Source organism: Danio rerio, chromosome 19 (genome assembly GCF_052040795.2).
Source record: "Danio rerio strain M-AB ecotype USA chromosome 19, GRCz13ab, whole genome shotgun sequence".
Taxonomy (NCBI): Eukaryota; Metazoa; Chordata; class Actinopteri; order Cypriniformes; family Danionidae; genus Danio; species Danio rerio.
The window spans coordinates 31,209,570-31,233,161 of NC_141039.2; the positions used below are offsets into that span (position 1 = coordinate 31,209,570).

General features: G+C 35.4%; 1 protein-coding gene across 33 annotated transcripts in view; it reads right to left on the reverse strand.

Moving 5' to 3' along the window:
- LOC137488526 (uncharacterized) overlaps positions 1-19,932 on the reverse strand; it is a 250,769-nt gene extending 230,837 nt beyond the window's left edge. For 20 of the 33 annotated variants that reach the window (XR_015516893.1, XR_015516889.1, XR_015516865.1 and 17 more), the window contains exons 1-2: positions 19,759-19,932; positions 15,646-15,801 (exon numbers count right to left, since the gene is read on the reverse strand). The gene's annotated coding sequence lies outside the window, so the exon portion shown is untranslated. Of the gene's footprint in view, positions 1-1,059; positions 3,425-3,610; positions 5,278-7,995; positions 8,621-15,645; positions 15,802-19,758 lie in introns of those variants that run through there. The other 13 variants (XR_015516863.1, XR_015516876.1, XR_015516858.1 and 10 more) reach the window with 4 other exon arrangements.
- Between the last annotated feature and the right edge of the window lie 3,660 nt (positions 19,933-23,592).

The window sequence follows — 23,592 nt, forward strand, 5'->3', positions numbered from 1 at the left end:
AAAGCCAGTATGCCTTAAGTTCAAGTGAAACTTATCAATTGTCTGTTCCCTGGGTTTGAACAGAAGTATGGAAGTGAGCCTTTAATCATGCCGCCCCCTCATCCTGGAATACTCTTTAGTCTTTATTATTATGATTATTTCATAAGTCGTGTGCTGCAGACCTCCTGGCCAGATCACCATTGTAAATGGGATCTTGATCTCAATGGGATTTTATCTGGTTAAATAAAGAAACATATATAGAGAATGTGATTTAACCCTTTCCGTAAAAATATGTTAATGAGAGTTTAAATTATTAAGCTCAATTCAATTATTAGAGGGGAGATTTCAATAAATGGTGGTTATTGGTGAGGACACATCTACTTTGTTCATGCTAATTCTATGGCCTTGATTTAGGTTCAAACAATGCTAACATGCATTTAAATGCCTTCAACTTGTCTGAGACCCATGCTAGTCTTTTTGCTCTGACAGCATCAGAAATCAACAATGTTAAACTGCTCAATTCCTTTAGACAGAGTATATGCAGGAATCTTAAAGGTAATTTCAATATCGTTTTAAGACTTTTTGAAGACCTTCTCAGGCTATGTTAAGCCCTTACCGCCACTTCAAGTTCTAATCAGTGTCAAACCTTTAACTTAATAAACAGTTGTAGTTAAATAGATCAATGAAGCAAAACCATGCAACAGAACTCAGATAAGCTTAGAGGAAACAAAGCTTAAAAGATTAAATTACATGGTTGTTTACAGCAACAGCCTTCAGCCACTGTTTAAACCCGTCTTTCTCCAACCAGGAGTACGCAAACTTACATTCCCCCATTTTGCCGTCTGTTTCGCTCTATGGTTTCGCTACATGTAGATAGCGTCACATCACCTTTCAGCATTTGTCGCAAATAACTTGACATCATTCGGACAGAGGAGCTTGGCTGGACGTGCCCCGGCCTGAACCAATCGTGAGGATCGAGCATGCTGTTGTTAATGTTAGGAGGAAAAAAAATATATTTATGCTTTTTTGGAGTCAAACACTTTGGACAATGCTTGAACAAAATTTAAGACCTCGTAAAAATGCAGTTAAGACTTTTTAATACCTTTTAAGGACCTTCATTTTCTCATAATTGATTCATCAACTTTTAATACTTCTTAAGACCCCGCTGACACCCTGATTGAGAACTGCCATTGTCTGTAATATGACACTGCATTGTTGGTTTGTAAAATATTCTTCAGAGAGCAGAAAGATGACATTTTACAATTCACATTTGGAGTCACATTTGAATCCTGGTTCAGATTCAATTTCCCGTTCTGAATTTAGCTTATTATTCAAATTCAAACAGCGATGCCCAGCCTTAAATCCTCCAGTGTGTTTTTGGATTTTAAACTGGCTACCAAGACTATAGCTTCCCAACTATATAGCTAAAACTATAAACATAACTTACAAAGAAAGCTGACACAAGTCAAAATCTGTCATTATACAGTTTGTTGATAACAGCTACATATGGCAGCTTTGGATTTGAATTTAGATTCACATTCAGATATAAGATTCAGACTTCCCAGTGCCATTTTTACTTAATGTTAAGACTAAAACAGTGCTTGTATGCATAAATATCACTTCAGTGTGTCCAATTTTAAACAGAATTTCCCAGCAAGCTCATTTTGCTCAGACAGCATCAGAAATCAAAAATGTAAGATGGCACATTTCTAAATCTGGATTCTAAATCCTGTTTCAGGGTCACTTTCCCATTCTGAAATTGGTTTAGCTCCTAAATTCAGTGGTACCCTACATTAAAGAAACTCCAGCGTGTTTTTTTAGATTTTAAACTGCCTACCCAGACTTCCCCAGTAGACCCATTCTCGACCCATCCTCATCTTCCTGCTTGTCTGTATCAGAAAGCTGGAACGCTCAATTTCTTAATTCCCAGTGAGAACTGGCACAGTTTGAGATCTGGCATTACACTGTTTGTCTGCAAATTATCCCTTAGAGAGAGAAAAGATGGCACGTCTGAGCTGTGTGGCATGGTGTGGTGTGGCAGTCCCTCGCCACTCTCTCTGGGGGGCTCCGACACGCCGCATAAATGCAGCAGACTAAATTAATCTAATCACCACCAGATTGCACCTAATTTAAATCCCACAAGCAAGAGACCAAACCACACACTTGCTCTGATTTAGCAATCTCTGTGCATCAGAAGGAGCCTGATATGCCAGACCCTGAAGCAGAACTGCCCCACCATCCTAAGGGAGACGCTCAGCAGGCCAGACCGTAAGACAGCATCATACACAACAATGAATCTGTTTTGGGAAAGACCTCCATTTGACGTCGGCTCTGTGTGTTTTGGCACAGCCAGTTTCTTTGAATTCATTTATGGGTTTTTATTTTTAAATTCCTGGATCGTAGCGCATTAACGTCATACTAGCTATAGAAAGAAACGTCTTCCTGAGTTGAAAAGCAGGTCAGCTCCTCTCAATAAAATACCACTTAAGTTAGGGTTATAAACCATCCACATGAGTCTGAATATAAATATGGTTTTAAATAGAGAACCATGAGATGGTCACTGTCTTGCGGGAAATGAAGTGTGTGGATATGGGGGATACGGGCAGTGTGGAAGAGAGGATAAAAGGAGCTTTATGCCGTTCCGGCTTTACCTTGCTGCTGCTGTTGGTGATACAGTTGCTACTCCCCCATAAGCCTCAACTCCCCATCTCTGTACAGTCAGCATTGTAAACACACTGTAGCCGCAGGCAACCAAGCCGGTGACTTGGTGGGTGTTTTTTCAGGCATGACTGACAAAGTGACTCGTACCTCTCCCACTATTTTGGTCCCCTTTCCCTGTTCTCGTCCAACACAAGGCAAATATGGACTGATCACTCTAAATCCAATCACAACAGAGAACTATCCACGTTTCTGAAGTAAAACAAATGCAGCCAAAAATTGTGCACACGTTTACACTAAGAAGTCAGCAGGCAACAAGCATATTTCCTCAAGCAGTGGTCCTCAACCCTCAGGTTGCTGACCGGTACCAGTCCGTAGATCAATTAGTACCATTTGGCACCAAAATTGGCACCAAAACAAACTAGCAAAATGAGTAAGAAACAGACGTCTTTGGAAAGTTTCTTAGCGAAGATGAAAAGGCCCAGTGAAGGACTCACGAACTGCCAAGGAATGGATCCAATTGATTCTAATTTTGAATTCTGTTGTCAGTTTCTAAGAACATGCTTTTAGATTCAACATTGGATTCTGTCTCAGATTTTAAAAACGGTTTAGTTTCACCCTTCTGAGCTCAAACCTGAATCAAGATATCAAGATTTTCTATTTCAAATTCATAGTGTCCATGGATCAGTTGGTACCATTTGACACTCAAGAGACATTTTGTCCATAAAGCTAGCAAAATAAGTAAGAAACAGACGTCTTTGGAAAGTTTCTTTAGGAAGAGGAAGGACTGAATCCAGCATGTCTGTGCAAGAGGATTAACTGCTGAAGATCGCAAATGATGGCGGCCGTTCACATATCACATCTTTTCCGAGTGCAAGTTCATTATTTGAGCATGCACATCATGTGACAAGAATTAACCAATCAGCTACATGTTTTGTGTGCTCAATACACAATTCAATAGACTATTATCTCAGAAAAAAAAAACACTGCGGTGCTTTTAATTTTCTCCATAATTGAAACAGAGTATCAGAGTTGCAGCAATGTTTTGTCAGCTTGTCATCCACTGAAAAAACAGTTGGTGATTGCCTAGAAACATCATTTTAGATTCAACATCAGATTTCGTTTCATAATTTAAAACTGACCTCAATCCTGAGTCTAGATATTCAGCTTTCTATTTGAAATTCATAGTGTCCTGTGGAACACCACTGATGTAACAACATGATTACACAGATATTTTTTTTCCAGACATCATAAAGTGTCTGAAAGAGCGTAAGTCAAGGAACATTTATGTTCACCTGACATTTGACCATTTTATGGATTGACTTACGGTTCAGCGAGCTTAAATTCTTAGCCTCAAGCAGACACAGGTAGAGAAGCAATTTAAGACAAAAAAATCACCATGCTTCAGTCATTCAACCAATCAGAGCTCTGCCAGAGGGTGTTAAGGCCTGTCACAACACATGAGTCCTCAGAAAACCTGTCATATGGCTGATGGGCTTTTATAAAAATTCCCTTTGAAATGGTATATATATATGTCATTTGTTTGAAGTTTAAGTTTCCATTTGTGAAGATGAGTCTGTATTGGATGTTGCCAAGCTCATCTCATCTATACTTAACACCCTTTCTGACCCTGGGCATGGTCTAAGAAGGTTGAATGGGCTTTTAGGTCAATGAGAATCTGTGAGGGGAAAACCTAAGATGACTGAACACAAACACGTTTGAAGTGAAGTGTCACTGGCAGCGACTCTCTCGGGCCCAACGGTGTGATTCGTTCCTTGATAAATATTTCAGTTCAACGACTTTCTTCACTTACGGTCAAATGTAAACACACTAATCCAACCTACGTCGACCAAAGAGCATCAGATGGGCTCTGCGCTCAACACGGACCACCTCAGGCGCTCGAAACATCCTTTGATTACACTTCCACACTTCTCCAGTCCATTCCACACCTCGGCACTGTTCCTAACCCCACAGGTGAGAGTTACCCGACTAAATGGGATTTCATTCAATGCCCCTTTTGGATGTTACCATGGAAACACCGACAATAACAGCATGCAGAGTTGCATGTGGCTTTGTATATGCTGGTTGTCGCCGAGGCATCATGGTAGAGAAAAACAGGAGGCTATTGTGCGCAGCCCTAGGGAGTGGCATTGACATTTGCTTTTGCAGGATGCACTCTCAGCTCTATTATAACAAGATCCATGGCAGAGTGCCTCAACACAATACCAGCCTCCTTCTATTGAAGACTTGTTGTCCAGGAGTGATTCATCACCAAAGCTGTGGGGACTCACTAGGCGCAAGGTGGACAAAGCTAAGCAGGACACGGCCATGGAAAAAAAAAGGTAGGAAAACGAGGATTCCTAAAGAGAACGTAATTGGAATGTCTCGCTGATGTAAATACACAGCCGGCCTAGATCACCTACCAACGGATGTGTTGGCTGCATGCCGTAGGGTAATTTCCATGTGTGTGAGTGTGTGTGCCTTCACAGATGCATCATTACAGTCGGGGTCACTGCAGAGCGAAGCAGGGGGACTCCTTTTAACAGACAGACAGCCACTGCTCAGGAACACCACCTTCATCCACCTCAAACTGGAAGACCTCATCGCTGCCTGCTGCCCAGACTAACAAGCTACAGTGTGCTGGAATATAAACAGGAAAAGGAGAAAAATTCAGGCAAGGGAACAAAAGTGTCAAACTGGGACAGTATTGACTGAAACTCGGAAATCTAAAATCTATGTACTGTACAACTGCAAGTGGAAGGAGCGACAGTACCGTAGTATCATAAGCACATGTGCCTAATGTTAGAAAAAAAAATTAAATAGGAAATAGTAGGTTGATCTCTAATTTTGATCTCCATTCATATAGACCTTTTTCTTAGAATGCAAAATTACCTATTATGCTTTGCGTGTATGCGTAATGAGGATGCCAAGAACTTCTGATCGGCAGCTTGATGCATATAAATCATAGGTCTCAAAGCAATTCCTGGAAGGCTGCAGCTCTGCAGTTTTGCTCAAACCCTAATCAAACACAGCTGATTTAGTAGTCTTTCGTAGACTTGACCATCTTGATTGGTTGGATCAGCTGTGCTCAATTAGGGTTGGAGCAAAACTGCAGAGCTGCGACCTTCCAGAAATACATTTTGAGACCTGTGGTATAAACAGTCACGTTTGGACAGCTTCAAAAGGATAGTTTTGATCTATTTACTTGTTTTTAACATCTTTGAACAAAATTGCTGTCGATTAGCACCGCCTCCTGGACTTGTGATAAATGTGATCTAATATGAATGAAAAACATTATTTTGCGAGCAACGTTGTCGCTAAAGCAATGGTTTGGTGTTTTTTTTTCAAATATATACCCAGCCCAAACTAAATGTAAGACACCAAAATGTTTGACACAATAAGGCTGTGCGATTTGGTAAAAATATCTAATTGCGATTTATTTTTATTTTTTTATTTTTTGACGGATATTGCGATTTAATTTTGTAGTCAAGCTTCAGCTCAATAATCTGTATCGTAGCTTCGTACTGCTAAAATGCAGTGAGTATTAGTTACAAAAAACTGAAAAGATATTAACTAACTTAAACATTTATTCAAATGTATTTTAAAATATTCAGAAATGAAACAACTTTTTCTCTGAAGCAAACAGTAAACACAAATAAAATTTTAATTATTATATTAAAATTATCTACTTTAAACATGTCAAATTTAAATTAGGGAAATAGTGTAGCTTATTATTATAAAAAATTTAAATAATTATAATTATAAAAATACAGAACACTGAAACTAACATGTATATTGTATAACTAACATCATTTTGTACTTTGCTGTTGCTTGCTACAAGATAAGGCAAAATTTACTGGCGATACTTTCAGTTGACTTTTTAGCAAGACAATCATCACTCAATTTTGCCCACTTATGGCTAGTAAGACTATAAAACAGTGAATGAGGAGAAGGTTTTTCTCTTGCACTTGAACCACATCTGACAGAAGTATAACGGCTTTAACACACACCTTTCAAAATCAAAAGTTGTGGATCACAAAAACACTCTGTAAGCCACTCAAAATGGTATTGACAACTATTTTCTGATTATAATTTACTGGCTGTAAATGCTGTAAATGGAAGTTTTAAGCATCCATACCAAAAGACGATGTTTGCTATGGTGCTCTCCATGCAGCAACGAAGAAAAAGGTCTATACAGGAAATACTCATGTTTAATTACATTATGCCATTCTCTATGCCTCATGGGTGGAGCTAAAGGCAAATTGCCATACTTTGCTCACTGATTGGTCTGATTTTACCAATTACCAATTAATTTGATAACTTGATTGAAGAGAAGGCCAATTCAATAAGGAATACAGTTGACAGTGATGACTATTAAATGGCGTATTTTGAGCATCCAAAAATTTGTCATATTGTTAATTTAACCAAATTACAAGACTTTTTTCTGGAAAGAAAACCAATACGGAACTTTTTTCAGCCATTAATTTATGTAAGTATTAAATAACAGTTTACCATCTAACTAGATACTAAGATATTAGTAGCAGTAAACATTATTAATCTCACTACCGTCCAATGAGGAAATTTTAAGAGGAAACTCAACACGTGGTAAATTTCTATATAAAAAAAATACATACATTTTGTTTTATTATTATTTAAAACTAAATGAAGATTGGTAAAAGTGCATTAGATGCTTAAAAACTGGCTTGCAGTGAATAAAGTGCTATAGTCAAAGAAGAACTAGATTATAAATGATGATATCATCAGATGTATATGAACCACCTGTAGCACCTGATAACAAATGATAACATAAATCCATATTAGTTTGTCATCAGAAAGCATGTGCAGTCATGAATAATTAAGCAGGGTCTTCTTATAGGATAAGAAAACTCCACTATGAATACTAATGAGAAACCGATGCATCATCACTAGCAGATGTGTGCAGATGTGTGCTACGTTATCGATTTTGATCTCGCCCCAATAAGGATTTTAAACCCAAAAGATAAAATTAGCTAACAAAAGCTCAAAATTATCCAGTTTTCCCAACAATTAAAGCTGACAGGCGCTAACATTGTCTTAACCTGTGCCCAACACACACAAATCTGTTAAAATCTCAAAAAAGTACTCCAGGGTGACTTGAACCTTTAATCTAAATGCAATCTCCCATTTTTTCAATAAGAATTCTGATAAATATGGTTGATTATTTTTTAATTAGTTCAATTAGTTCAACAAGTTGATGCTCACAAAAGGTGATATTAATACATAAATATGTATAAATAAATATATAAATGATAAAATTATAAATAAATTATGTAAATAAATATTATTTTAATGTTTACAATAAAATAACAATAAAAATAAGAAAAAAAATACTTTTTATTTCCAGAGTCTGGCATTAGATTGCTAAAATAAATCGGATTCTATAATTTGTGGCCAATATTCAATATAAATAGCATTCATCCCTACTACTCAGAGCTCCTTAGCAACCACATAGAAACAAGCTGGCAAACCTCCACAACAGCACTGCAATATAAAAGCAAGTTTTGAACATTTTCTGAAAAAAGCTATTATTATTTACTGTTGTTATTATTACAAAAACAATTCAGATCATACAAAATAAATTATGTTGTTAAGTAATTACTAAATTAGAGACATACAAAATCTTTAATGACCTAATCTGACAGCATGCTTTTGTTTGAAATGAGATGAAAAGAAACGAACATTCAATATCCGAAATGGTGTTTCTAGGTTTATTTGAATACCTGAAAGACTTTAAATAAAAAAATAGTAATTGATACTCAGCTGACCTACACTGAAACACATATAACATGCGGCACAAATCTCCAGACTCTTCACAGTTGGTTTAGGCCAGTATCCAGACTGCATTCACCAGACCTGTCACTCCCAGCATTCCACACTGCTGCCATGACTACCAGTTGTAAATGGGCATTGCCGTGTGACCCTCTCCTGTCAGGGGTCAGTCTCACTGCAGATCATAAGTAAAAATGGAAAATTGAGCCATGGACTGACATGCTGGAGAAGGACACATTGAGAGAGAGAGAGAGAGAGATTGAGAGTGGTGGAGTCTGCCCGCCTACTGACCGTTCATCGACTGTCTGAGACATATTGCACACAAAAATGGCAATCTCTGTCTCAAAATAGCATGATACAATCTGATTGGCTGGTTTTGTGTATTCAGGATGTGCAGGTATTAAATCAATGGATTTGCCAATGTTTTAGTTGATACTTTAAAGATAAATTAAAGTTTTTTATGAATGTGTTTTAAAATATTTTTGCTGTTTTAGAGTACAAATATCTCATCATTTTGAAATTATATGTATTTACCAAATAATGAATTTACCAATAGTAAAAGATTTGAAATTATATTTTTCAAGGAGTTTATTCTTAAAATAAGATCTTGCAATGGGTTATGAAGAAAAAACTCAACTCAAAATAGTGCTTCCCATAGGATTGAAATAGACTTGCAGTGGTAGCAGGATTGAAACCCACCATTTACCCACATCACATAAATAGTTAACTTTATGCGATAAACAAAACTATTATATTTTTAACAATAATTTGATTCATTATTAATTTCAAGTTCAAAGCAAACAAGAATGCAAAAGCATTTTAGATATAAAATAGCCTATGTAATATAGCCTGACATCATAAACTTAATAAAATATACGGCAAATGAGAAGAATTACAGTCAAAATCTTTAAAAATTATAATAATTACAAGGTTAAAATGTGTAGATAAAATAAGTTAAGGCAAATGCGTTGATGAACGATTACTAATGGTGTCCATATATTTTGCAGCCAGTTTAGACCAGTTATTCCCTCCTCTCCGAGTATATGGTAAAGTTTTTCTGAGCCAATTAAATTCAAGAATGATTTATTGAATGTTTCTCTCACGACTGTGTGTGTGCAGTCAGCTGCAAAGCCAAGCGAAAGTAGGCTTAAGTAAAAAGATAATGCAAAAACGCATATGAATAAGAAACAACAGCTTTAAAAAGCAAAAGTTGAATCCTGGATATTTTAGAAAATTTTGAAACCCACCGGGACACATTTTTTAAGTGACAAAAAGGTTATATTAGATTACAATATAGTGTGAAAGGATGACAGTATTAGCAAAAAAAAAAAAAAAAAAGTGTCACGAAATATACTTGGACGGCGTAACCTAGTGAAGTCTATGTAGGGAAAGCACTGCAAAATGAAACCAATATTTCTTACCCCATGGCAGATCTTTGTTATTGCTCTAAACATGAAGTCATTTTATTTTATGACAATTAAAAATATATACATTATTTTACTAGCATTCTTTGTTATTGAATTTTTAAAGCACTTTGTATACAAAAATAACTGTATTAGTTGCAACTGTTATATTTTGTATCACATTACATTTATATTGCATTATTAAAAGCTTTGATCATCCAATAATGTAATTTCTGCATATAACTAAAAAAGTGTGTTAATAAGCTGTTTAACAAAGCTATTATTCTGCAATTGATGACTTTGCTCTTCTGTGACATTATCTTACATTTGCAATGTTAACTGTGGTGTTAAAATATTATTAAAATATAGATTATTTTTAAAACTGCATCAAAAGTTCACCTTTCTGTAAGTTTAAGTTTAAAGTCCCCATGAACCAGAAGCTGCGGCCATAATTTTTTGTATTGTGATGCAGTTCCTAGAAAAATGGAATATTAAATGACACAACAGTGAGCATGGCTTGTTTTTTTCTACTACAAGCTGAATGGATGTAGTAAAGCAGACACTTGATTCAGAATAGTTGGAAAAGGTTTGGGGAGAGTTATTACAACCTAACTGACTTCTCCTTTTCACCATTTATGTTGTCAAAACTGAAAAAGTTCCAATTCCTAAAATATATGTAATCTGGCAAATTAACTGAAAAAAACAGGAAGTGCTTTTACAGTTTTCAATTAAAGATTAGAAGAACAGTTTATTTATTTTTTATTTTTTGGATGACATTCACATATTAATTGTTAACCACAAAACTATGTGAGCTAACAAAATCATATGGTTAGTTTTGATTTCTTAGGGAGTTTAAATGTATTTATTTTTCATAACAAGGGACAGTGTACATTAATCAACATTCCCCAAGAACGAAAATGTACCCAAATTAGCCCAAAGACTAGTTTTTACTGGTGATGTTAAAGGCCATTCATTCATTTATTTTCCTTCAGCTTAGTCCCTTTATTCATCAGAGGTCACCACAGTGGAATAAACCACCAACTTATCCAGCATCTGTTTTACCCAGTGGATGCCCTTCCAGCTGCAATCCAGTACTGGGAAACACCCATACACACTCACTCTCACACACACCCACTATACATGTTTTTAGTATGTACTTATGCACTTACACACTCAACAGCATAATATATGACTGTAGTATCATCCCAAATTAAGCACAAATGTTTTTTTTTTACTAAGCGGACATTCAAAACGTTTCCCTGATGACGTTTCACGGTTGCCAAATATGTTAAATAAATGACCAAACTACCAAACAATACCTGCCATGAGTATAACCGCATTCACCATTAGGAGGCACTATAATCACTCTCGTATGAAAAATAAATCCAAAATAAATATAGTTATCCAACATGTGCGCCCGATAGCTCCACCCCGTACGGTCGTTGAGTGCGTAAAGTTTCCATCATTACAAACTTCATTTTACTGGCTGAATAAGTGCATCGTCCAGGCGATTAAAGTGCACAATTGTTAGAGTTTTCAGTGTGAACAAACAACTTACACTATACTACAAAACATAAGTATGCGATTTGGGACTCAGCTAATGACAGTATCATTATCTTCATCCTAATGTTTAAGGGAGCCTTACGAAAAAAGAAATCATAAATATTATAAGCCCCCCTCCCAAAATCTCTTATTGTGTATCTGTACAGTCAACATTCTGAAAATAAAAAGGTTTCAGTATTTAAATGACCCCTAAGTAGACCATGCATGTCACTACATGTCGCAAATTTCTGTAAATATATCTGTGAAGAACACGCTGCAGTGTGATCACTTTGACCACATTGTCTAGCTTTAATGAAAATATGAAATCAGATTCTGTCCTTTTGTGTTTCTATTCAACCCGCATATTAAAAGCTTCCACCTTTCAAATTACAGGTTACTATTAAACCTGATTTCCCACCGCACGTAAATTACATAACACCTCATATATTTGGCAAGAGTGCACAGGTGGTGGACAGCCTCTTTATTATTAAGGGACTTTGCTAGAACAAGGAGAGGTGTGCGTCTGCTTCACAGAGGCATATGAGCTGTAAAGACAGACTTTTCTACAAGCGGTTATTGAACTCTGCTCATCAGATGACTCAGGCTGCCAGCTGTCTCTCTTCTCAGCACAGTGTGGACAGGTGTGGGGCCACCTGCCATGCACCTGCTCCTCGCACTGTCCTGCCGTGCAGGTGCACCGCTGCTAGAGGTGAATAGGCCTACTTTCACTCTCTCACTTTTGCTACCGCTTACTCTGCCTGAACAGTTTCTGTCATATTTGATGCTGCAATTATTTGTCTCAAGAAATTTCTGGGTACATGAAAAACCAACAAAATTAAGTCAAAATGTTGTATTATGCATGCCAGACCAGTATGTGGGGATGTAATTCTGCATCAGAGAAACACTAAAAACGAAGATGACGACTTGAAGCATGCATACAGTACACTGCATGCGTGTAGTCCACCAGGGGTGTAGAGGGGTGATGACATCATAATTTTACTAAACATACTGATTGGCTGTACACACAAAAACACAAGGGTCTAGTTTTAGATTTATCTACTAGGTTACCTGGTTTAATGTACCAGCCTGATCTCACAAGAAAACGTAACTATTTTTCGTTTTGTCAGATTAGTGGTTAATTCGGACGAGTTCAGTCGTACAAAAGAATACAATTTTAAAACAGAGGTGTGGTACCCAACACGCCTCTAAACCCAACTATCATTGGGTATGAGCAAATTGTACTAAATTGTACGAATGAGATTGTATGAATTTATACGAATTAGCTATTAAATCAAAAAGTTACGAACTGTCGTATGATTGTGTTGGTATAACACACTTTTATTTATTTTTTACAATTACGGTCCTTGGCTATAACGTGGTTCACTTTTCGCGACCTCGCAGTTTTGCAATTTTTTTCATGCAATTTGACATGCTTTTTTTCTACAGCACATTGTGTCCTGCGTCTTGATTAGCACATTTTGTTCTGACCGGCTATAGACTATTGTCAATCAATCTGCTCCGTGTTGTGTCTTTTGTACAGTACAGAATGCGTACAGCTTGCTAAATTTATCTTCGATCGCTAACAGTGTGACTCTGAAGTGCTGTATTGTAATGTTTGCAAGTTTTCTCCACCACAATGTTGACGAGATATTCTGCACCATTAAATGCACCTGCAGTAGCATCCACAAAGCAGAGGAAGATGCTAACCATCGCACAAAATTAGAACTTCTGGACATGCTAAAGGAAAGTAGAAGTTACGTGGCTGTAGGGCACCATTATAGAATAAATAAATAAAGATCAAATAGTTTTAATCTTTGGTTTCATTCTAAAATACTGGACTTATTTTTCTACAAAGGTTTGAACTTTGAGAGTGTTTAAACAAGAGAGAGAAGCGTGAAAATATTAATGTCTGTCTGAGAAAAGTGTATAAAGTGTGTAGTGAGGGATTCTACAGCCTTAAAACATCTATAATAATTGTAAAAAATAAAGCTGACTGTTTCACTAAATTTCACCTATTGCAGATTATTTTTGGAATGTAACTCCCGCGAATAACGAGGGACCACTGTACAGCTAAACGTGCCTTAATTGTGGTGGGCCCAATAATTTGACCTTCAATACTACATTCAAAGTGTGAGTTTTTTGGATTGACACACGCACTTACTTATAGTTGTGAGTGTACTGTAAAAAAAGCTAAGTTCCACACAATTCCTTCATGTTGTCCCAACACATATTGATTAAGTTAACTCAACTGTGGACTGAACATAAACCAATTAAATTGTCCAGAAAAACTCAAGAACTGTTTTGATTCAGATCATTTTAAATATGTAGTTTGAACAAGCAACAAAAATCTTCTTTTTTTTTGGAGTTCACATTGCAGCCCTTTGGACTTATAATATATAATATAATAATATATTAAGCAAAATTGTTTAAAATGTGATGTAATTTTCTGTCTTTGTCTTTCTTTGAAGAGTTTAAAACTGCTTGGTAAAGTAAACTTTAAGATCTGGCTGGTAAACACCACCAGACCTCCACTTGTCCTTTAAGATTACATACTAGTTGGGTGTGGCTCTGGGGCTCCACCTTCATGAGTTAAAATATATTGTTGATTTTTTTTAGTCAAGGTCAGATGATGTCAAGTAAAACATATACACTAGAGATCTGATTTAAAGCAGATGATGATGTTATTTTCCCTCAGTTTTTCATATGGTGTTTTGTTACAGTTTTAAATTGATGAGTAATGTAAATCTCATTATAACAATACTTACATTTACAATACTTTAAATGTGTTGCTCTACAAGTTAAATAAGTATAAGAAGTATAAGAAATACTAAATATTATAGTATATAATATTAACATTTGCTTGGTGAAGTATGGTCAAGTTTTATAAACCAAATAAATTATTTTATTATAATAAAATAATCTTAAACCATATTTTAACTACTATTATAAAACCCCATAAGAAAACCACAGATGAAAAATCTAGAATACGTTAAAAACATATGTGCACTGCAGAGCACTGAGGTATGGCAATAGTTTCATTCACACAGCTGTAAACATGGTTACGAGTCCTAAGATTTACAAGTGTACCATTGATTAAATAAACTATTGCATAATGTCAAGTGTTTCCTTTAACCAATGTTATGTAACTAAAATACTTTAGTCCTCTTAAATATCATGCCAACGGTAAGTAGGTAGGTTTACATAACAGTAACTCCAAAAGGGTGTAAAAATCTTGATGGTTCTGTGGGTCTTGTCTATCAAAACTGAACTTTATTTTTATTTTTTTCATTGGAATCGAGTCAGGTGATTGGCTGGGCCATTCTACAGCTTGATTTTCCTTCTCTGAAAGCATTTGAGAGTTTGCTTGGCTGTGTTTTGGATCATTGTCCTGCTAAAAAGTCCACTCTGGTTTCATCTCCATCATCCCAAAAATGTAGTTGTTGAACTGAAGTAGCTAATATTCATTTATACTGACAAAGGGCAGAGGGTTGCTAAATAACTACTGAGAGATTTCAGTTGCTGTCTGGGCTTTCACTGCCTTTCTACACCAACCTTTCTTCATGTGTTCAATACGTTTTCACTGTGTCATTTTATTACACATAAATTCATTTGTAAACGAATTAGTTTTGTTTTTGGCATTAATTTCTTTGGTTGTTAACAACATCTGTTGCTAATTTCAAGTTAATGGTATATATATATATATATATATATATATATATATATATATATATATATATATATATATATATATATATATATAAAGCCTCTTATACTTGAGATTGGCTACAGTGTTTCCGAAAAGCTATAGTAAGCAATTACTAGGACAACAGAGGATTACAGATTTCTGGATAAACCTTTTTTTTAATTTTGTAATTCAATGAAGCATCTTGTAGTGCCTGTCATGTGAAGCCAAAGAGTGTTAATTAATTCATAAACATAAACATAGCCATATATTTAAAGAATGAGCATGTGATTATTTTTATGTATACCAGGTAAACTGTAAATGTGAAAACAAATCAATTACAGAACTACCTGAAAAAACATCATGCGAGAGTACTAATGTTATTTTGAAATTATAGCTATTTTAAGTATAGCTAAATTAATTTGTTTCTATCAGGTGTATTTTCACAGTTAATGCCGTTGAAAGCAACTGCATTAATGACTCAAAAGCTGCTGTGTGAGCATGACCTTACATTCTGTTTCTGCTGCATCAGAACACACACACACACACACATGCGCACACACACATACGTACAGTAACACAGATGTCAGTTCGTCACACAGATGTCCCAGTCCACTTCACACAGATGTTCAGGTACAGTGCATGGCATGTAGACAAGGTCACTCAAATGAGAAAGACCGGTCAAGCTGGCATTCAACAGCTGATGTCCCACAGCATGTCCACTCACACCTGTGCAGCACAGACAGAGACCACATATATATGTATTTCAAAATGCTGTCAAGTACACCACAATCCAGTCTAAATATGAATGAGGATAAATATGCGCCTTTCATTTGGGAATATGCAAAGCTTGCTCATATATTGATTAAATGATGGAGAAAATCAATGCAAAACATATGTCAGCATCATGTTAGAATTATAATTTGTCAAGGCAGTGAAGCTTAATCTAATGCTAATAGCATCAACACATTAGATAACACTTTTCCTTAGTTTTCCCAAATGAAAATTCTGACATAAATTACTTTCACCACGCTTAAAACCGATATGCTGTTGTCTTTCATTTTCACATATTTTAGTAATAATCCTTAATTGGACATGATTTGAAATCTTAAAACCACAAAATCCATCCTGTGAAAACCAGTTTAAATCTGAATGTTGTTTTACTATAGAAAAGTACATTTAAAAAAGTGTCAAGCTTCATATTACAAAATACACTCACTGGCCACTTTATTAGGTACACCTTACTAGTCCCGGAATGGACCCCCTTTTACCTTCAGAACTGTCTAAATTCTTCGTGGCATAGATTCAACAAGGTACTGGAAATATTCCTCTGAGATATTGGTCCATAATGACATCATAGCACTAAGCAGTTGCTACAGATTTGTCGGTTACACATCCATGATGCAAATCTTCCATTTCACCACATCCCAGAGGTGCTCTATTGGATTGAGCTCTGATGACTGTGGAGGCCATTTGAGTACAGTGAACTCATTGTCATGTTCAGGAAACCAGTCTGAGATGATTCACGCTTTATGACATGCTGCGTTATCCTGCTGAAAGTAGCCATCAGAAGATGAATTAACTGTGGTTATAAAGGGATGGACATGCATCAATACTCAGGTAGGCTGTGGTGTTGACACAATGCTCAATTGGTACTAATGGGCCATACTTGGTACTAAAGTGTGCCAAGAAAATAACCCCCACACAATTACACCACCAGCCTGAACCGTTGATACAAGGCAGGATGGATCTATGCTTTTATAGTGTTGATGCCAAATTCTGACCCTACCATCTGAATGTCGCAGCAGAAATCGAAACTAATCAGAGCAGGTAACGTGTTTCGAGTCTTCTATTGTACAATTTATTTGAGCATGTGCGAATTGTAGCCTCAGTTTCCTGTTCTTAGCTGACAGGAGTTGCACGAGGTACGTTCTGCTGCTGCTCTAGCCCATTCAAATCAAGGTTCGACATGTCGTACGTTCAGAGATGCTCTTCTGCATACCTCGATTGTAACAAGTGGTTATTTGAGTTACTGTTTCCTTCCTATCAGCTCGAACCAGTCTGACCATTCTCCACTGACCTCTGGCATCAACAAAGTATTTGCGCCCACAGAACAGCCACTCACTGGATATTTTCTCTTTTTCAGACAATTCTCTGTAAACCCTATAGATGGTTGTGCGTGAAAATCCCAGTAGATCAGCAGTTTCTGAAATACTCAGACCAGCCTGTCTGGCATCAACAACCATGCCATGTTCAAAGTCACTTAAATCACCTTTCTTCCTCATTCTGATGCTCAGTTTGAACTTCAGCAGATCGTCTTGACCATGTCTACATGCCTAAAAGCATTGAGTTGCTGCCATGTGATTGGCTGATTAGAAATTTGCAGTAACAAGCAGTTTGACAGGTTTACCTAATAATGTGGCCAGTAAGTGTATATGTCACAATTTTATAACTTAATCTTGGCCAAACACATTGTTATTTAAAAAGGTCTGACGTCAGAGTTCCATATTTCATGACCAACTTGATAGAAGTTATATGACAGTAAAATAAAATTAAATAAAATTAAATAACATTTAATTTGATTTAAAACAATATCAATTACTAAAAATAAATCAAATATATTTTCATGTGCCAGATGACTTTTTTTTATCTAGGTTATGTCATAATAAATAATAGATTGCATTCTTAAAGTGAACTTTATCTAGAAATGTAGATGCGAAAAAATAAAAGAACAGCACAGTTTTTATACCACAATAAGGCAGGCTAAGGGATTTTTCTTTTTGTTCATAGTGAACTTACCATTTTAACCTCTTAAAATGTACGTGTGCATGCATGCAAATACACATACACAGCCCAGCAATAGATGTAAATGGTTCACAGAAGAACAGCCTTAGTCTGATTATTAACCAAAAAGGGGAATACCAGACGACTTGAGTTTCGTGACAGACAAACAAATGTATGAAGCCTCCCGGTGTGCAATCAAAGTGTAACGTCATCCATCATGACATGACAGGTCAAAAGTGATTCTGTCAGCACTCTCAATTGAAGACGTTTATGCTAATAAGCCCTTAAGGACTCCACTGATCACAGGGATTTTAGAGTCTACATATAAAGAAGAAGATCTGACGGGGAAAAGAAGAGATGCAATCGATAAAGACTAAACCATAATGCTATTTTGACAGAGTGGATGATGTTTTTTTGTTCATACCTAAACCAATGAGCTTTGTTATCTCTTCTCAGGTATCATCCAACCTAAAATTAAGAGTTGGTTCAAATCAAAGAATCTGAGAGAAAAAAAGCCTTAATTTGGAAAAACAGATAACTATGTTTTATATCTATTAATGTTCATAAATCATGTGTTCTATTGTAAATTTCAAAAAAATAAAAATATAAATTCTGAAAATTGATTTAGTTCTGGTTTTAAAACTAAATCATAATACTATTTTTTTATTATTATTACTATTATTTATAGTTATTAAACATAACTATACTATGACACATGTAACAGTCATACAAAACCTATCTAGTGATGTAGAACATGCATAAAGTAAAAATAAAAAATAAATCAACACATAAATAATGAATATATATATATATATATATATATATATATATATATATATATATATATATATATATATATATATATATATATAAATATATGGAATCCATCAAAATCCATGTTTTAATAGCCTTTTTGTTTTTTTGCAATTGGGGTCAAAGAATTATAAAATATTTGTAAATCTTTACAATAAAAATTGAAAGGAGGGATTATTAGACATTTATTTTGCCTTATGTATGTAAAACTTCCCAAGAAAAAAATTGTCAGGGTTTCTGCACGTGTCACGAAGTCATATTTAAGACTTTTTAAGCCCTTTTCAATGCCATTATGAATACAATTTCAGGCTTATATGGGTTTAAACACTAAGCATTTTTTTTCTGACTGCCAATAGAAAAGAGTTTTAATGGTCCCCACCAAAAAAATCTAATTTAGTTTTTTCTTAGCCACATATTTTAAATAATGTGTCAACACAAGCAAACTCTGGTTATATACATAGATTAAAAAAAATTAATATTTTTTACTTTTGTTAAAGGTTTAATTGAGAAGTTTGGAAATTTAAAGACCTAAAACACATTATCATTTTGAATTTGACACTTTTTAAGGCCTAAAATTTAGTTTTTGAGACTTGAAACATTTTAAGACTATGCACACACTCGATTATCAACATCAAAGTGTTATAGAGTGTATAACAGCCAGTTTTACAACTAAAAAAAGAATCATAGATTCATCAAAGTTAAATATTTTGCTAAATGATTAAAAAAATTTATCCTGAAACATGTTTCCAAAAACCATCAGAAAAATTTACAAGTACAAAATAGATGTAGAAGTCTTTCAGGCTCAGTGTAATATTTTAAAATTGATTTACTTTATCTTATTTGGGAGTAAAAAATGTATTACTTGTAAGCCAAATATCAATATATAATACAAAAGGTAATGAAAAAGATTGTTTTTTATTTCAAATTTGCTTTAAGTAAACAACTATCTTAAATAATTCTGTCTTTTTAAGTAACATAACTTTTGATAGTACACTACGGATCTTAATGTTTGTTAAAATCACCAATTGAATTATGAGAATGATTAATACTAATATTAACAATAATAATATAATCTAAGAAAAATACTACCTTAGTGCTAAGTTTAGCAGGGAGACATTTGAAGCCAGTCTTTGTTCCAATCTTCTGAGGGAAAAAAAAGGTGACCATCTTGTCAAAAGATGCCTTTTGTTTTAGTGTTTAAAAGAAAACGGACTAGTTATGACAAGCTGTCAAGACACGCTGCGTTTGCTTAAAGAAGAGAGTGCTTAGCTCAGCATGTGCACTTACTGACATCAAAACCTCTACTGCCACCTATAGGACGAATAAGGAACTGCGTCTAATAACATCCCTCCCTCGTACAGTATTAACAAAACACCAAAAAAAAAAAAAAGTGTAATCCAAAGTCACACTGGGATCTTCACCCCGTCAGTCACCTTTGATCACAAAACTATTTCAGACTAGATTTCTCTTAGAGGTGTTAATTTGCCAGCATATGCAAATCCTTAAAGCTTGAAACGAGTGAATGAGGTTGTGTACAGAAGGAATAAGTGTTAAAAAGCAAGTAGGCGAACGGTTGTATGGTATTATTATTATTATAGAAGGTGTCATTGAAGCACTGTTTTTTTTTTTTTTCAGATCTCTGAGAGACATGTTAAATAACTGGATGTGAAATCTCTTTAAGGTCTGACAGTCATAATTAATCATATAAATTGGTGTTATTAACAGCTATCTGGCAGGAGATGTGGAGATAAGAGCGGCAGACATGGAAATAAAGTCCAGCATCACTGTCTGGCAAGGCTCTATTGCCTTGCATGTCCGATTTTGTCTGGCTGCTTATATCTAAGGAAGAGCGCCTAGAATATTAAACAGAACTGGTTGGGTCAGACTGAGTCGTATTATGAAACGGTTAAGTCTCTCCGCTGCAGTAATAAAACACACCCAACACCATTAACACTTGCTGATGGGAGTGTAAACCAGTTAAACGCTGCAGAGTGGGGAGCATCAACCCTGACTAACTGCAGAGTTACTCACCTCAAAACCTGTGCACAGCTGTTTTTAGCATTTTGAGTTTTTTTTTTTTTTTTTTTTTTTTACAGTGGAACAACAACAACAAAAAGAATAATTTAGAAAAATCTTGATGTAGATCTTTTCCATCTCATTAATTCCTGAAATGACTTCTTTTACATATTCAAAATTGTAGAAAATTGTAAATTCTGGTGTTTGCTGGTTATGGGGCATAAGATAACAAAATAATTACTGGTGTAGAAGCCAAAGTTTAATCTCCAATTATCCAACACTATCATGCAATTCACAACCTTTTGATTTAGTGGCTAATTTGAATTAATTTGTATTAATCTCATTCATACATTTTAGTGCAAATTTGTTCATCTTCTAATGAGGGGTAGAGTTAGCAGTGGGGTTTGGGGACCCATCTTGTTTTTCAAAAAAATCGCATGTTTTCAACTGAATTAAATAACCACATTTTCATTCATTCATTCATTCATTTTCTTTTCAGCTTAGTCCCTTTAATAAACAGGGGCCGCCACAGCAGAATGAGTTGCCAACTTATCCAGCACATGTTTTACGCAGCGGATGCCCTTCCAGCCATAATCCAACACCAGAAAACACCCATACACGCTTACATTCACACACATACACTACGGCCAACTGAGCTTATTCAATTCACCTACTGTATAGCGCATGTCTTTGGACTGTGGGGTAAACCGGAGGAAACCCATGCAAACATGGGGAGAACATGCAAACTCGACACAACTGACCCAGCTGGGGCTCGAACCAGCGACCTTCTTGCTGTGAGGTACCATGCTGCACCATATTTTCAACAAAATCCTAAATAGTTACCTTTCCTCATGAGATTGGGCTGATTTATCAGAAGTGGGGGACTCGTAGATTAATGTAGATTTTCCCTATCATTAATCCTTAATTGTTTTTTGTTTGCAAATGACTACATTTTAATTTCAGGTGTTTGCTGGTAACTTAAATACCTGCTTCTCCAACTATCCAATACAATCTCACAGCAATTCTTAACTTTTTGATTTAGTCACTAAATCATATTAATTTGTATGATTTCATTTGTACAGTGGGACAGTACAGGACAGTGGGAAGCGTTGTTACTTGACAGCAAGAAGGTCGCTGGTTCGAGTTCCGGCTGGGTCAGTTGGCATTTCTGTGTGCAGTTTGTGTGTTCTCCCTGTGTTCATGTGGGTTTTCTCTGAGTGCTCCGGTTTCTCCCCCAAGTCCAAAGATATGTGCTGTAGGTAAATTAAGTAAGCTAAATTGTCTGTAGTGTATGTGTGTATGTCCTGGTCCTCCAGGTTGGGGTTGAGCATTGGGCTAATGACCCAACTCGTAAAAATTAGATGTTACTAAACACCAACAAGGTATGGCTAAATATCAACTTCGATATATACGGCCCTGGGAGTAAGTAAGTTTGCTCATGCCCCAATAAAAGCTTGGGTTAGAAGTCTGATGTTTTGGGACACACCTTCATGTAAAATATGTACAATTTATACAAATTTGTAAAAATTAGAAGTTTTTCTGACAATATGTAATAATGAATGATGTTGTATGCAAAAGACCTATTATAATTTTGTGTGCGAGTTGTCGGTGATATGCCAGCAAGCCTCTTTGGTGCGTCGTTCAGTAGTTCACACTTAAACACTGCAGAGCACCAATCCCCCACTGATTTCTCCACAATCACCGCCTGATCTATTGCCGAGTTCTTTACTAATCAGACTGAAATCTGCTTAAAAATTATTTAATGTGACTTGACTCAAGACTTAAGTCACACTTTTCAGCACTTGGAAATATCTTGAAATGACTTGACTTTGTCTTGAAACCAAGTGACTTGAGACTTGACTTGAAGTAGTAGACTTGAACTTATAATAATCTGTAATGTCAAATTATTTAAATACATAATTATTGGGGCATAGGCACCACTCAGCTTTTGGGATGCCTTTAATGCTGTACAGTGCACAATCTGAAAAAAATATGGCAGACAATGGAGTCAAGCCCATCTAGCACCAAAAAGGGCTTTGAACTGGGCCATGCCAATAAATAAAATGATTTGCCTGATGCAGACCATGTATGCATTTTTTTCAATTTATACATTTAGCATTAAGAGTAACAGTACAGGCCTTTGCCACATTCAAAAAAATGAAATCCTAGAAATTGCCCTGGCACATTACACATAGTAAGTATGCGAGAGTTCGTTGCTTGAAATACATTTACATTTACAATTGATTACATTAATTAAAAAAATGTATTGTTAAATGTAAATTAATGTTTGTGCATACAATAAAATAATTAGATTAGATTAGAGATCATAGAATAGAATTCTTAATTTAAAAATATTTACAGATATTAACATATGCATATAATTAATACTGTATATACATAGCAATCTGAACAAGATATAAAAATAAATAAATTAATCTTTTCTGTAATCAAATAATTATGTATAGAACAATAAATTACCCTATTATCTGTACTGCGAATTGAACTGATTTCTCTTGAAACAGTACTCGACTGGTTTTGGTGAACACTTGGAATATACAGTACGTTACATTGGACTCACAATGGAATTCTTTTATATCATTTTCAAAAAGCATTATTCTATTGATGATTTAAAACCATTACATGGTGGACAGAGGGGAAAAAAGACTAGCAGCAGGTTGAGTAAACAATTATTAAATTTTCATTTTTGAGCAAACTACAGTAAGTCTTTAAAGTGAATAAAGCGAATAATTTATGGCTTATGTTTACCTTCATAACTCTACAAAACATGTTGTGCTGTGTTTCAACTTATTATAGGTTCACTCATTCATTCATTTTCTTGTCGGCTTAGTCCCTTTATTAATCCGGGGTCGCCACAGCGGAATGAAATGCCAACTTATCCAGCAAGTT